Source organism: Callospermophilus lateralis, chromosome 1 (genome assembly GCF_048772815.1).
Source record: "Callospermophilus lateralis isolate mCalLat2 chromosome 1, mCalLat2.hap1, whole genome shotgun sequence".
NCBI classification, from domain to species: domain Eukaryota; kingdom Metazoa; phylum Chordata; class Mammalia; order Rodentia; family Sciuridae; genus Callospermophilus; species Callospermophilus lateralis.
In genome coordinates, this window is record NC_135305.1 from 116044341 (window position 1) to 116061907 (window position 17567).

The 17567-nt window shown below is 42.4% G+C and overlaps 1 protein-coding gene across 3 annotated transcripts in view; it reads right to left on the reverse strand.

Annotated features, from left to right (window-relative positions):
* The window catches only part of Ttc28 (tetratricopeptide repeat domain 28), a 583480-nt gene that overhangs the window by 153759 nt on the left and 412154 nt on the right, over positions 1 to 17567 (reverse strand). The gene's annotated exons all lie outside the window — the stretch shown is intronic.

A 17567-nucleotide genomic window follows, 5' to 3' on the forward strand; every position in this document is an offset into this window, starting at 1 on the left:
AGAGTTTGCCTGTGACTATCAATCCAGTCCCTAATGAAGTTTCTATCAGTGGGCCACAGACCTCCAGAGAACTGATAAAGAGCACATCCAACACCAAGTTCCCAGCAGAAGACAATGGTAATTTAATCAGGAGCTTTCCATACCTAATCTCACAGAAGCAGGTTGTGTTCCATATGACCTTTGTCTTAGTTTAAAGACTTGGTGACATTTCTAATATTCACTATGATATTACAGCTCTGTTAATACCCATTAACCTCTGTGCTATAAGAAAGTGTTGAAGAAAACCAAAATTAATTACTACATATGACAGAGTGTAGGACATTCACAGGAGAAGCCTGGGCTTGGCTTGTGGCCCTCCTGGGTGATTCTGTACTCTGGTTTTCTTCGAAGCAAATGGATGCATTAGTGGTGAGGGAGATGTTCACCATGAGGACTGAGAATTTTGCAAACCAGGACCCACTTGAAGGTCCTGATTTCTCATCTTGTTCCTTCATAGTGACTTTATTGGTGCTGGTTACTGTGGAGGGCTTAGATTTGGATGAATCTCCTTGGAAATCACTGGCTGTGTTCCAACCTGTGCCTCTGAATGGGGTGGTCTCCATTTAGCCTCCATGAAGCCTCCCTGCCCTCCTTAGGCTCACCGCCCAAAGAAAAGTACACAAACCCTTTTGGTCTTAAAGGTTTCAATAAAAATAACTCTGTGTCAGTGTAGCGGATCACACAGGAACTATGAAAATATCACAGGAGAGGTTACACAAGCACATCAGTTCTAGATCCTGGTCTTCAGTTTCTAACTCCTTTGCAGAGGTATGACAGGGAAGTTATGTTGGGCTTTTTAAGCTTCTTTTCATTCCACAAGTTGGAAGCTTCCTCCCCTCCCCTCCTTCACTGCCTGTCTACAGCTTAGGGCCATGTTACCACCTCTCTTCATGATGCTTCCCTCTGAAGCATGGAAACCAGACCCTGGCAGAACAAAGGCTGCACTCTCACACGTGGACAAGAAATCTTCCCCAGGGCCCCGGGCACAGGACTAGCCATGAGGTAATGCTGTCGCTGCTGAGTAAGGGCATTTCTTTGTGGGAAGGGTTCTATGTTTGTGCACTTCAGGACACTTTTATTAATATTTTATAGATATGAATGATTTGCTAGCCTATTTCCTTTGCTTGTGAAATAGCAGTTCTTGATCAAAATGACTGAGACACCATTTTTATGGGGCTTGCAAATAGTATATTTGCAAAATGTTCCATATTGTTCTAAGTTGCTTTTATCATTTCACAGATGTTCCAACAAAAAGATTTAGAAAATAGAGAGGAAATACATCCTTAGAAATTTACTTTTTTTGCTTTCTTCTGAGTGGAGAGAACAGAAACAGCTCCACGAGAGTCACAATGCTGCGGCGCTGTGATCTGGCAGAAGCAGCACTGGTGACACCAAATGGCATGCCACTTGGACCACACTGGCCACGGGTTCCCACAGGAGAGCCCTTGGGGCTGAGCTTAGGACTTTGGGTCAGCAGGCGTCTGCTGCTCCCCGGCCTTTCCCCTGCACCACCCACTCACCCACCCGACCATCTTCTCTTCCTGTGCTTTAGGCCCAGGACCCGGCCTCTTCCCTCTGCTTCAGTGGTTAGCTCTCCCAGCCTTATTCTCCCCAAACCCTCCCACCCTCAGCCCTTTGTCACCCTCACAGTAAAACACCAGGGCTCTTTCTCACCAGCGGGGTGCGCACAGTCACACCCTGGTTCAGAGCTGCGCCGCCCTCTCCTGGCTGGAGCCACTTAACTTCCGTAGGCCCAGCCACGAGCCAGGAGCCTCTGTCAAACGCACAAACCATAAATAATTCATGAGATGGCTCCCACAGTAGCTCGTGGAGGCAGCGAGCCCGGGGCGCCGGGATGGGTTACAGGCCCCGGGCGGCTCCACACCCCGGCGGGCATCGCCATTCTCAGGAACTTCTGGTTTATGGCACTGTAAACGACGGCCTGGGGAGCCTCTGCTCTGGCCCTTATTTCTCCAATGCCAGGGAGACACAGCACTCGCTTAGGGGAGCTCTCTGAACATAAGGACAGGGAATTCTGGGGCATCTCCCTTCTGGGGAGGAGAGAGGAGGGAAGGACCAGCCAGGAGCTCTTTCCTAATGCTGTCAGCCGGGTGACCTGCAAACCAGCATTGCTACCAAGGACCATGGAATTTAGATAGCATACACTACAGCCCCTGAGACCAGAGGGGCAGCTTGGCACAGGAGAGGAGTGGATAGGATTTGGTGTCAAGGCCCTGGCTGTGACACCCTAATAAGTCATTTTAACCTATTTAACTTGCTTTCTTTATTTATAACATGGCACTTGATGACAATACTGTCCATACTCCACAGGGCTGGGAGGGGATCAGATGAGGCTGGGAGCCCGAGTGCCCTGGGAAGGCGTTGCTAAGGGGTGCATGGTGTCTTATGAAGGCAAGCTGCCTGGGCTGGGCTCTGTTACCTGAAAACATCAGTCACTGTGACCAAACATCTATATTCCTATCAGTCGCCACAGGAAATGAAGTCCAGTGTTTTACAGCTCAGGGCAAATAACATGTGATGGTATTTATCAGCTAAGTGAATTACAAATTAATCACTTGTCTTTGTTCCTGTTGCTGTAGAATAAGTGTAGATCTGAAACATGGTTTCAGGCTGTTAATGAGGATCTGAAGACCCACTATCGATAGGGAATCATGGGCCCCACCTCAAGCAGATGCTGCATTTGCCACCAAGGTTCACGCTGCCTTTGTATATTAATCTCTCTGAGATTTTTGTGCTAGAATAGCAGCAGCTGCTTCCCACAGTGGAAACATTTTGGAACATCTGTATTTGAATACTAAAATGCATACAAACAGTTATGCTAACAAACTATCTGGCTGGAGTAAGACAATGGCTTTCTCTTTGTACAGACAGAAATTACTCATGGAGCCTAAGCTCCATTTCCAGCTGCAGACTGAACACAGAGGAGTCAGGAGCCCCTCGCTCTGTGACCTCAATATTTGAGATGAACTGCATCTGACAAGTTAGTTTCACGGGACCTGAATCTAGAGCCGGAAATATGCTCATATTTCATCCATCCACCTTTAAGGGGTTTTAGTTGGAGAAATAAAGTTCAAACTGCCCCAAACTATAACCACATTGATGGCACTACCAATAACCATTGTGCTGAAGATTTAAACATGTTTTCCTTTCCTCTTAGCATGTTTTCCCCTATACAATATATATTTTTGATTAAAGTTTTATTATGTGGGAGATTAAATGCACAGTAGTATTATATGGAAAATAATCAGTATAATTGCTGATTGACTTAATTGCATGTAGTTGGAAAAAAGGGAAATGTACTGGCTACTAGTACTAGAAATATTGTTTTCATTTTTACTGCCCAAATCCACATGCACCATGCATGTAGACAGAGGGACACAGAAACTCAGGGATACTCTGGAATCAAGCATGCAAAGGCTCAAATAGCACAATGTGTAATAAGGCACATCATGTAGCATCTCTGAACCTTGGTTTCCTCATCTATAAAATGGGAATATTAATATTAGAGGCTTGATAGGCTTAAAATAAATCAGTATTTGTAAAGAGCCCCATTCATGGTTTATTATGTAGAAGATGCTCAAATATTTTAGTTTTGAGTTTCTCTTCTTACTCCAACCAAAATAATACCCACTTAGCTTTATTCATTTCAGAGATGTGGTAGAAGATGATCAGGAAATAGAACATGAAGTTCTGATACCACAACTAAAAAGACCACCCATGGTGGGAAAGTCATCATCTTCATATACGAAGGCTGGCATGCCTTCAATTAGTCTTCTGCAATCATATTCATGAGAAAATTCACCCCTTGCTTAGGGACATCTTAGGATCATTTGCACATCCAACACATGGTCTTAGTAAACACTTTATTTCAAGTGGTTTAAGCTCTGGAATATTTGGGGTCTGCTGGTTGGTTGGGACATCTGTTCATTCATTCATTCACGCAGTCAAGAAAATTCTCTATACCCACACAAATATCATGAACTAATCTTGTCGAAGGAATAGAGGTAATTCAACAGAGAAGGATACGTTTCAAGAAATGGTACTGAAGTGACTAAATCTCACATGCCAAGAAAAGATTCTATATACAGGCCTCACACTTTCACAAACATTACTTGAAATGGGTCATAGACCCACGTATAAAATGCAGAGTTATAAAACTTTGAGAAGATAACGAGAGAAAATCTAGGTGATCTCTAGTTATTAGATATAACATGAAAAGTATGATTCATGAAAGAAAAAAATTAGTAAGTTAGATTTTATAAAATTAAAACCTTATGCTCTGCAAAAGACACTGTTAAGGGGCTGGGGTTATGACTTAGCGGCAGAGCGCTCGCCTAGCACGTGCGAGGCCCTGGGTTTGATCCTCAGCACCACGTAAAAATAAATAAATAAAATAAAGATATTGAAAAAAAAGACATTGTTAAGAGAATGAAAAGACAAACTACAAGCTGAGAAAATATTTGCAAAACACACATCTGATAGAAAAACTTGTATCCAAATATTAAAACTAAACAATAAGGAATGACTCGATAAAAAAAAAGGGCAAAAGATCTGAAGAAGCACCTCTCAGAGAAGAAATGTAGATGGCAAGGAAGCAAATGAGAAGACCCTCAACATCCCTGACCTCAGGGAGCTAGAAATAAAAACAGCAATGAGAGGCCACTGTGTATCCCACAGCAAAACACAGTGACAATGCCAAACACTGGTGAGGATGCGGAGCCACCGAGATCCTCACCTATTGCTGGAAGGATCGAAAATGGTACAATCACTCTGGAAGATAGTTGGGCAATTTCTTCTAAGACCAAGTATAGTCTCGCCATGGGATCTGGCAATCCTGCTCCAATCAAGGTGGACATATTTGTCCACATATTTGTCCTGAACGCAACTCTTTTTTTTTTATTTCTTTTTAGTTGTGGAGGGACACAATACCTTAATTTTATATATTTACTTTTATGTGGTGCTGAGAATCAAGCCCAGTGCCTCACACATGCTAGGCAAATGCTCTACCACTGAGCCCCAGCCCCTGAATGCAAATCCTAATAACAGCTTTATTAATAATTGCTAGACACTGGAAGCAACCAAGGTGGCTCTCAAAAGATGAATGAGTAAATAAACTGTGGTGTCGTTGTGCAGTGTGATGTTATTCAATGATAAAAAGAAATTGTCCACTGAACCACCCAAAGGTATGGAAGAAACCTTCAGTGTCTGTTGTTTAGTGAAGAAGCCAGCCTAAAACAGCAGCACACTGTGTGATTTCAACTGTGTGACCCTCTGGAAAAGCCAAGACTACAGGGTAAAAAGATCAGTGGTTACAGGGGACTTTGGGAGAACTGGGCTTTGAGGGCAAAGAAACTGAGCTATTCTGCATGACACTACAATGGTGGACACCTGACAACACGTATTTGTCAAAGGCCATAGAGCTGTACAACATTGAACCCTGACGTCAATTATGAACTGAGCTAACAGTAAGACACCAATATTGGTTCATCAACTGTGACACATGTCCCAAACTGATGCAAGATATTAATAAAAGGGGGAACTGATGGGGACAGAGAGGGTATGTGGAAACTGTCTATAATATCTACTCAGTTTTCTGTTCTAAAAATAAAGTCTATTAACTTAAAAATGAATGAATGAATTGGAGTTTTCCTTCTTGGGAGAGTAGGAGCATTCTTTTGGGATATGGAAATGTCATGGTCAAGGGCATGAAGTACGGCAGAGTGAGTTTAGGTTGGAGCAGGCAGCTGATTAGACCCAGGAGTCTGGAAGGTAAGTTTCCATGAGCTCTGTCTGTCCACAGTAGGTAGAATCTGAGACACTTCTCGTGTGGAGTTTCACTTGATCATTGTAACAAAGCTGTTAAGTATATGTTATGACGATACCGATTTGTGAGATCAAACCAGACTCAAAAGAGGTAAAGATTCAGAGAAATGATGTGACACACCCCAAAGTACAAAATTAACGACAGTGCCCGGGTTCAGAGCCACATCCTCAGACTCTAGCTCTTGTGCTTTCTGGACTACAAAGTGTACAAAGTGTAAATTGATAAATTTACAACCCATGGTGCAATATGGTCCACATATTTCTATGAAGTACATGAAAACCAAGGAGATCAGTAAAAATAACAATGAAATGCTTAATAAAAGTGACTAATTAGAATATAGATTAAAAAGTGGCTAATTAGAATAAAGTTAGGATATTTTAAGCACCAATGATGCTAAGAATAGTCTTTGGGGCCATTCACAATTATGCCAGCTTTCTCCTTCCACACAGGTGAGAATGAACATCACCGCCTGTGTGAGGCCAAGTGGGGGTGGCCATGGACCTGCTGTGGCTAATAAATGTGACTGTTCCCCAGAGGGCAGCTTGCAGGAACCAGTGCATCTTTACCACATTCTCTATTCCCTTTGCTACAGACTGTTTCATCAGAATCGATCTTCAAATGAGAAGCACGTCAAGGCGGAACAGATCCCTGTCTGATCTATAATGAATATACAGGGGGCACCAGAACTAAGCCTTTGCTGTTGTAAGCCACAGAGACTTTGAGATTGATTGTTACTACTCCATAAACCTGGCCAATCCTGACCAATACCACACTGAACAAAAATTAATAATTTAATTCTTCAGGAAATATAAGTTACTGTTAACATTATGTAGTGGTTCAATTATGTGCCAATTACCATAGGTTTCTGGATGATGAAATTTTAGGCATTTGTATAGGAAAGCCCCATTTGAAAAGAACTGGGTACTAAACGCAGCTGATTTTTGAAACCTTTATTAGTAGATGCAAAAGTCTCTCCGGAAGTACTTTATCCAAATCACAGATTTGCTTAGGGGAATCATTAGTCACTCAAATACATACCTGAAAACAGAAGATTGAATCGTGTTCTGTGAGGCCTAAAGTGACATAGACTCCCTATTTAAGGAGTAGATTCTAGCCTGAAAATCTACCCTTAATCTGCAACTGAGCTGACAAGCGTAATTCCATGTAAAGGTTAAATGATGGTCACGAACTTCTGGAATTGTTTACTCAATAGTCACACTGAACCAACTGGACAAGAATCAAAGAGATTTTATCTCTGTATTGTTGAGGACATTGTGCAGGGTATCACCCAGTGCCATCTTTATAAGGACAAAAGAAAAAAAGCCTACCATGCCTACCATGCGCTGCCATGCCTTTATCTTACTGTGAGTTTTGTCTGTAGTTATATTTTCCTCTTTCTCTGGGCCACCAGGAGGCTTATGGCCAAACTCAGAGCCTCACCTTAACAGGCAGATGGAATCCCAAAACACTTGTAAAGTCTTACCTAGCTTCTAACCCTTGCCCCTCATTACTTGGTCTCTCCTCTTTTATATTTTGTTTTCTGCTTCCACAAATGCTTCTTGAATTGAATCAGACAAATCAAGGAAATGCAAACAAACAAACAGTTAAGTTCTAAGTATCTTGGTAGGGAGAAAGCTTCCTAAATGGGATTTCTAAGAATTGTGAACTTACAGCCCCAGAGAAGGGGGAGGCTTAACTACCACACAAACAGGGAAATTTTAATTACATGGTCTTTAATGGCCTTAAATCATTTCCATGCTGTGCATGTTCGGTAATTGGTATCAGGTTTATCATAATCAATCTAACCAGTCTATCCCAATGTTTAAATCCAAGGTTGGAGAAATATTCTGCAATTATTTCAGAAAAGAAAATAATGTATGTATCTAAATTCTTTTCTATGGTAATAGTAGAAATAGTTGGTTTGAATCTATTACTCTGAGCCTAGAGAGCTATTAGTAATAGTTACAGCTTCTCCATGGTAACCTGTCAGCCTTTTCTAATACTGTGAGGCCAGAGGAGCTTTCATAATAATTATTTTTATCAAAATTATATTAGGGTTGGAAGAATAATACAATGTCAGAAAGATCTATTACCTAGATCTAAGAGTTGCTATCACAGGTGATAAATTATTTATAATGCCCAGCATTAATACAGCGATGTTTTCACACCAAGTGTTTGTAAATGTCCTTTGCAGATGCAAATTAACAGATTAATAAGGAAACAAGCTTTCTGGTATGAGAACTGGGATGACAGATTAGCTATTAAGAGCAATTTATAGGTCATAAGATATGAAAGTTGGCAAGAAACACTACCTCTGCTGGCTCTATAAATAGCAAAACTGCATTTGGTTTCCCAGAGGTATCCTGTTAGACATTTTAATTATACCATAAAAACTGCCAGAATTTATAATGATTTCATTTTTTAAAAAACTTGATGCTCCATGTAAACTTGATGCAATCCAACAGGCATCTGTGCTATGTGCTGTAAATGCCAAGTTTCAGCCCTGGGAAGTGCTTTCTCCTGAAGGACTGGCAATGGGGAGGCTGGGGGTGAGCATCAGAGGAAAGAAATGTCACTCCCGATATCTCCTCCCTCTCTCACATTCCACCATCTTCCACTGCTATCCATCTGAGACGACGTCTATAAGAACTCCATTCCGAGTAGCTCTTTGGCCAATATGATGATCCAGTAAAATGCCTAGGGTCTTGGCAGCTCTATTGGGGAGTTGACTCTGGGGCTAAATCTCTCACTCACTTGAAATAATCAGTTAAGATTATTTTTGGAGATTTATTTCCCACTCTGTTTCACCTACATCTTCAGAAAACTGATTCCGGGGGAAGGCAGGTAACCTACCTCATATGAGTTCTCTAAGACACAATTCACTCAATTCCTCGTGTAATAATTTTGACCTGGATTAGGAAATACAACCCAACATCATGCTGTTTTAGTCCAATCAAAACTGTTCCATTTCACACTTGCCAGCCAACCTGAATTTCAGCGGGCTATAAAACATTGTTCGGTAGGGGGTTGGAACTTAGCCAATCACCTTTCAAAGACAGTATTTACACTGAGCCATAAAACCTGGCCTTGGCAAGGCAGGATGTAATGGAGAAAGGCAGAGAGATGGGAAACACACGTGTGCACCTACGAGAGGCAAAGAAGGAAGGAAGTCCCCCAAAGCACGGCTTATTTGTAGAAACCAGCAGATAACAATTTAAATAAGAAATCTTCAAACTGAATAAAAAAGGGCCCTCAGGGATCCTGGAGGGAATTAAGAAACAACCGAGAACTTCTGCTTCCATCCAGAAAGGGACCCTGGGACAGTCTCCTGCTATAAAGCTCAGGTCCTGATGTAGCTGAGACCTCCTGCAATGCAAGGCTTTGGAACATTCAGGAACAAATGGCTTGCACCCCCAGCTCTCTGTATTTTCACTCATTCCAGCAGATTCAATCTCTATCCCTGTTGGATGATTCCAAACCCAGATTTCAGAACAAGAGATGAGGGAAATTTTTGAGCTGGAGAGGTCTTATGGATCACCTAATTCACTGTTTTTCAAGCTTTGTTTGAGCCAAATTACCAACATGTGTTTCATGGGTTTAAAATACAGCTCTTGTTGGGAGCAGAAGCACATATCTGTGATCCCAACTATTCTGGAGACTAATGCATGAGGATACTTGAGCCCAGGGGTTCAAGGTCAGCCTGGGCAACAGGGCGAAACCCCTGTCTCAAAAACAATAAAAAGTTATAGCTGTTTAGGTTAACTTGGATTGGAGTTCTTTTTTCTCTGCTAGCAACCCTGAGGGGCATCTGTGGAACTCTCCAGGACTCTTCAGAGCAAACTTTGAAAACCACTTCCCAGAAAAATCCCTCCATGTCTTCACAAGCAGAAAACTAGGGCTGACGCGCAGTGAAGGCAGGACCCGAGCCCAGGTGTCCAGGCACCAGCTGGTCCCCTCCTCACTCTGCTTTACCGAGATCCATCAGGCCATGACACAGCTACCTGGAAGCAAGTCCTCATCACCTTTTCTGGTTGTCCCCTGCTCTGTGGCTTCCATGATTGACACAGGAAGCACATGACCAGTTAAAGGTTCTGCATTATCACTGCCTTTTCTCTGTATTCAATCAAGGCCTGTCCTTGAAATTATAATGACTCTAGTTTTTATTTACCAATCTTTATTTTAATGGCAATTATGTATATGCTAAATCAGTTTAGAATTAATTTCTGGGAGTTTTATCTTAAATGATATTTAAATATTTTAAAAGTTGATGTGACAGTGTTAACAGATGGGATGTGGAACACATTCAAAATACATACTGCTTTGTCCTTAAAATCCTAGCCAACTATTTCGTAACAAGTTCAGTGGCAAACTTCAGTAACTTTAATAAAACTTTAGTTACTTTCCCAACTATTGATTCTACCCCCTGATAATCACAGCTTTAGAGATCCTAGGGTGATGCAATGATTAGAACTTTCTAGGTTTGAATCCTATCTCCTTTATTTTGTTTTGAGACAGGACCTCACTAAGAGTCACTGAGGCTGGACTTGAACTTGTGATTCTCCTGACTCAGCCTCCTGAGTCACTGGAATTAGGCATGTGGCTGGCTCTGGCTTTCTTCTTTTAAGGAATCATTTTCTCTGTCTTTGTTTCCTTATCTATACAATCGTGGTAATAATGCCTCATGGGATTGCTAGGGTATATATTAAAAAAGAGCTTAGAATTGTGCTTGGCACATAGTAAACATTCAATTACTGCTAGCTGAATTATGGATTTTAAATACTAATAAAACTGAGTAAATTAAGTAATTTTAAAGTCACATATTTATATTAATTTAAACTGTTTTGTATGCTTATTTAAAATTTAAATGTATCAAATTAGTGCCCTCTTTCCCCTCCCTCATTATATTAATTAAAAAAACCCAAAATGTCATTTCCCTTGTGTGGCATTCGTCACTGTTCCTTTGGCACATGAATTATTTGGGCATGTAAGCACATAAATATTCCATTTTGGAAATCCCCAAAGAAAGAAGGCATTGTACCAAGATCCAAAAATGGAACATAATATGTTCACAAAAAAATTAAATTTTTAATTAAGATCCTAAATTATTTTTTAAAATTAGCTTACCATAAAAATATACAACTGGCATTAAACACAGGATAAACTGTTAGATAAGGTAATAATTACAAGTATGATTAAATGATTCATGATATTATTTTAAAATGTGTTTTTAGTGGTATGATCATTTTGTATCAAAATGAATACTAAAAAATATGCTCAACTTCAGAGGAAATACATTTGATAACAAAGGAGATGATTCATAATTACTATTTAATGTAATAAGAAAAGATACAGGCTGTAGGTGAAAGAGCACAGTATGAGATAGGTAGATGGAAGCTTCCTGAAGCCAAGGGTTGTCTTATTCAGCTCTGTGCTTCAGAGTCTAGCATGCTGCCTAGCACTGAGCAGGTGCTTAATAAACACATGCAGAATCAAAATGATGTTCTTGGGGCTGTGGGTCTGCATAAGGATATAAAAGAAAAAAAAAATCATCCTCCAAAATGAACACATGGTACTAATACCCTTCAGCCCTATTTCTCCTTGGCACAATTCTGGTGCACAAAACCTCATTCCTGATTACTTTTTACTACAGCTGTAAGAACCAGAAGCATAGGCGTTTCTGAGTTGCCAGCATGTTGCACACAACCTTAGGTCCCTTATTACTGTTCTTATTCTTCTACCTGATGCTTCTCATACAGTCAGTCACACTCTCTTTTAAATCTTTTGAAATCCACTCCCATTGCCTTTGTTCTGGGCACATGAGGCATGAAATGATTAAACAGGAGCTGTTATTATTTTTGTTATAATACTCTTTTCCCTTAATAATTGTATTGACACCCAAAACCAGAGTCTGAGAAAATCAGTAGAACAGATTCTTTCTGGGTATGCTTAAGTCTTTCTTAGAATAAGCATGTATACTATTCATTGAAAACTAGGCAAATGTCATGGTTTGGACATGAGGTGCCTCTGCACCCCACCCCCAAAGTTCCCTTGTTCATGCAGGAATGCTCAGAGGTGAAGTGAATGGATTATGGGAGCTGTAACCTACTTAGCCCACTCTAGGTTGAACGGGTGGGAACTGCAGGCAGGAGGGGTGATGCTAGAGGAGGGGCTCACTGGGGGTGTGCCCTAGAAGGGTGCATCCTCCCTGTGGCCTCCCCCTTTCCTCTCTCTGCTTCCTGGCTGCCATGAGTGAGGCAGTCCTCCTCCACCTCACCCCTCCACCAGGATGTCCTGCTTCACTTTGGGCCCAGAGGAGGGGACTCAGCTGTCCATGGACTAAGCTGCTGGAACTGTGAGCTAAAATAAACTTTCCCTCCTCTAAGTCGTTCTTGTTGGGTGTTTGGTCACAGCAATGCAAAGCTAACATGGAAATTGTCTCATAAAGTTCAAGTTATCATCAATTATAAAAACTTTCTAATATATGATACAAATAAAGGAAAATGCTGCAATTAAACATCAACAGTATACTTGCTTATTGGGTGTAAACCCATCCTGATCTCAGAGATATCAAAACATGAAAAATGTACATTTTATAGTCAATGAGTCACTATGTATCAGGCAGCTTATTTGCATTATCTCGTATCTCCACAGTGGTCCATGAGGTAGGAATTTTCACCCTCATTTTTCAGATGAGAAAACAAACATTAAGCAATGAGTCTAAAGTCAAATAACTAATAAAGCCCGAGCTGGGAGTTCAGTCAGGGTCTACCTGGCCCAAACCCTTGTCCGAGTGAGTTCCTCCTCCAGAACTCCCCACAGAGTGAGGAAGGAGGCCAGGCCTGTGCTCTGGAAAGACCTCCTCACTAGCGCTGTTTACAGTTAAGTGCCTAGCAGGCAGGGTTGCTAATTTGGAATATCTTATAAAAACGACTATTGTCAAACTGTATCATAAACTGGACACAGACTCAGAATTTTATTGAGACCAAGAAAGAAAAAAATCCGCAATGATTCCATAGCACTGATGTTTTTTCGAACAATTTATATTTCTTCAAGCTTGCCAACCTGCCCATAGTCTGAAAAAAAGTGTATGTTGTTTGATTAATATTCTCCTCAGGATATACAGAAATTCGAGATGTGGAGTGAAAAGCTTAAAGGATGTACCTCGCTTAGATCTGGTCACATGTCAGGCATGCCTGAAAGCCCCCAGAAAGTGCCCCCAAATGCCTGTAATTACAGTCATCCAGAAGATGAGTGGCGTCAGGTATGAGTTTATTCCACTCAGGGACACAGATGGGTTTCAACAGTGATACTGGCCATGAGTTCAGCCAGGGCCCTTTAAAAGTGCCTTAGTAATGCATATGTGCTGGGAGCTCCACAGGAAGGAAGAATTAGATCAACTCCTAGAATGGCAGGGCCCATTTCCAGGACGTTCCATTCAAAGTATTATGGTATTAAATAGAGACTGCTAGAAATCATGTCATTTTATGGAAACCTCAGAAGCCTGTTTCTGAAAAAAAAAAAAAAAAAAAAAAAAATCTGGGATTAGGAAAGGATTGGTTTACCTTGCTTCCAGTAAAGGGTGGGAGAGGAGGTGATGACTGGGTCACAGCTGGGGGAGGAGACGGCGAGGTGTGAGTGATGATACTCCCACCATCAGCCATTGCCACTCCAGATGGGGCGGCATGGCCTGTCCCGCACTGGCTTCTCCCCAAGAAAGTAGCAGCACATTTTCCCGGTAATAAAGCACATGCAGTATCATATCTGATTACATCCAAAGCTTATGTTACCTAATTTTATAGCTGAGAAGAGGGGGAGCGAGGGAGGAAATGAAGGAGAAAAAGGGAGGGCAAATAAATAAGTTTTGTTTCAAGTTCAAAGACTAACGGTGTGAGGGACTTCATTTGATGCTGACGAGGGACAATCAGTAGCAGGGTAACAGGCTAACATGAAAGGACGCAAAACAGAGGTCAGAAAGAAGTGAAAAATACCAGTGCAAAGACATTAGCCTAGCAGAATTCTTTTCTATAAACGTGAAAGTGTGATAACCTAAATTTCATTTAAAAGAAACATGGCAGCTTAATTTGCATTTTACGAGTTATGAAAAAGACAGAACTTTGATTTTGTAACCTGATTTTTTTGGAGTAATGAGCGATGATGGAAGGGCAGAGACCCCCAGGACCAAGCTGCACCGAGACCCCCCTCAGGACTTCCCAGTCTTTCCCAGCGCACCCAGATGTTTCCAGGTAGGTTGCCCTTCCTCCAGGAGGCTTCTTCCAACGCGTCCCCTCTCCCAAGGTATCAGTGGTCCTCACCCGTGTGAGAGCCATGGAGGCAAGGACATTCAGCCCGTGGGGGCCACTTGAGAGCAAAGCAGTGATTAAGTAACTGGGGCATCCAGGATGTGCCTCAGGTGGTTGGTGGACAGAGTCTGGGAGATGTAGTCATCATTGGGTACTTAATAAAACCCTCCGCGTCGCAATGGCCACTGGGAATTCTAAGGATCCTGCACAGACTGGGAACACCAGCTCCATTCAAAGGCGATCAGCCGGTGGAGCCACAATGGCAGACAGCCCGGCGTGGGGCACTTCGCTTTAAGAAACACATTCATTTTCAAGAAAAAAATAAATGTTTTGCAAAAACAACAAAACATACTTTTATTTATTATTTATTTACTCATTCACTCCACAAACATCTGAGCGCCTACTAGGTGCTGGACCTGGGAACTATCAAAGTTAATAAGACAAGGCATGCGCTCTTCTGCTCCCAGCTCAGAAGACAGACTGGGAAAAAGTGCAATAGACATCCAGACTCCTAGGGCATGTGGACACCCCCATGTTTCTCAACCTCTGCCAGAAATCCCAGTAAAACAACAGTGAAGGGTTTTTTTTTTTGGTTGTTGTTATTATTTTTAAGGCTAAGAGCCCATACAAACAAAACGATTGAAAAAGATGACAGCAGATGAAGGATCTTCTCAAAATTCTGGAAGCTGAAAGCAGATGGATGAAGACATCTGACTTAGTAGTGTACAGAAAAGGGAAACCAAACCCTCTGCAAGGAGAGGCAGCAGCCAGAGACCAGCCCCATGCAGCTGCAGGGCCTTGGAAAGGGGCAGGCATGGGGTCACCGAGGCCTCTGAGTTCAGGGGAAGGTGACGGCTGAAAGTAGAGGAGTGGGATGTAAATTACATAAGGAGCTGTCTGATCTCAGACCTGCAACCCAACCTGCAAAAGATGGTGCCTGCTGTCAGAGCAGTTTGGAGAGGAAGACAGGAGGGACAGCTACCCTGGAAATGCAGATGAGGGGAAGTCAGCATTCGGACTGGTGAGATTCCCACTCGGCACCCTTCTCCCAGGCAACTAGCCCCACTGCTCTGTGCAGCTTCCAGAATGTGGGCAGCCACACTGGAAGTTTCTGGAAAAATCCCCCCCCCCCCAAAAAAAAGGTGTGCACATATTATCACGAGGGGATTCCCAAGTGAAAGCAGCTCCCAGTCTCCTCAGGCTGCACTGCTGCCCCTCTGTGGATGAGAGCTGCCTGGCCACACAGAGGCTCCGGTCAGCCTTCACGGCCTCACGCCTAATATGGGTGGCTAGTCAAATACTATTTGTTATGGTTCGCATGTGAGGTGTCCCCCAAAAGCTCACGTGTGAGACGGTGCAAGAAGGTTAGAGGAGGATGATTGGGTTGTGAGAGCCTTAACCCAATCAGTGCATTATCCCCTGAGAGGGATTAGCTGAGTGGTGACTGGAGGCAGGTGGGTGTGGCTGTGGGGTACATATTTGTATGTGGCAAGGGGAGATCTCTCTGTCCCTGGTGTGTGATCATCATGTGAGCTGCTTCCCTCTGCCATGCTCCTCTGCCATGTCATTCTGCCTCACCTGGAGCCCCGAGGAACGGAGCCTGCTGTTTGTGGGCTGAGACCTCTGAAACTGTGAGCCCCCAAGATACTTTACCTCCCCTACAATTGTGCTGGTGGGGTCCCTTAGCCACAGCAGCGTTACTAGCTGAATAAACACTACATACTACACATTTGAGGAAACCTCTAATTTGAAAGACAGTGGCCCAAATAAATAAACAGAAAAAAAATAAAGAAAGAATTCAGGGGAAATCAACACAATCTTTGTAGTGGGGGAAAAAAAGCCTTCAAAAAATATGAAGCTTCCAAGACTTAAAATGACATACTGTAGGCATGAACTCTTTGCACGCCACATAAAAGAACCACTCATAGAATGACAGCAAAGTCTTCAGAATTTTAAATAACTACAAAAAACAGTATATGGATTAGAACAAATTGAATATTACTGTGTAGGAATTAGCATTTGAATACAAATACAGCTAGGCTCAGTGGTGCACGCCTGTCATCCCAGTGGCTTGGGAGGCTGAGTCAGGAGGATCATGAGTTCAAAGCCAGACTCAGCAACAGCAAGCAACTCAGTGAGACCCTCTCTCTAAATAAAATATAAAAATGGGCTTGGGATGTGGCTCAGTGGTCAAGTGCCCCTGAGTTCAATCCCTGGAAGGCCCCCTTCAAAAGAAAACAAATAAAAAAGAAGAGAGAAGAAAGACAAAATCAAAGAACCAAAGAAGACTATCATCTGACTAACAGAACAAGAAAACAGGAGAAATTATTAAACAATTTAAAAAAGAAAATTTCCCAGAAATTAAATACATTAGACTACAGATAGTGAAAAAAAGAAAGAAAGAAAAAAGAACATTGTGAAATTTCAGGACACCAGAGATAAAGAAAAGATCTCAAAATATTCCTGAGAGGAAAAATCTGGTAACATACAAAAAATTGGGAACCAGAATAGCATCAGCCCTCACAACAATAATTGAAAACTAAAAGACAATGAACTACATATTTTCAAAATTCTGGGAGCTAGCATTCCATTCTATTCCTAGCCAGGCTGTCAAGGCTGAGGGTAGAGTTAAAGAATTTTGAGACATCCCAAATCCCAGGAATGTTACCTACCACGCTCCTTTTATCAGGGAGGGGCTCCCGCAGCCTAGGGGTGTCAATCTTAAAGAAGACGTGGTCCAGGAAACAGAGGTCTCAACAAAGGCAACCCTCCAGATTACGGGAGAGAAAGCTCAGAATGGTAGCGGGGTGGGTTCTAGAGGCAAGTCACCTTGGGAGCAAGATACAGAGGATGCGTGAAGGGATTCCTCCACAGAAAGCACGAGGAATAGGTGACATGATAGGTCTCAAACTCTAGAAGGGAGTTTCAGAGTCCCCTTGGAACATCTGACAATTGTAATTAGCACAAAGAGAAGCAAGTGGAACCATGGCAACAGCAAACCAAAGGAACAACTCACTCCAGTTGTGCAATACAGAGAGATCCCGGGCAGTATGAAGGACGAGCCGGCAGGGTGGTGACTGAGATGGGAGGATGGGTCAGCGGGTCCCGTGGGAGCCTGGCAAGAGGTTCTAAGCACCTGAGCCAGAGCAGCAGGAGCAGAGATGGAGAGCGGACAACTTTAAGTGATGGAGAACTGGAGGGCCACTCTTCCCATCAGGGCGCTTTACCCAGATTGATTGTTTTTTTTTTTTTTTAAGATTTTTAAGATTTTTTAGTTATCAATGGACCTTTATTTATTTATATGTGGTACTACGATTGAACCCAGGGCCTCACACATGCCAGGCAAACGCTGCACCACTGAGCCCCAGCCCCAGCCCCATTCT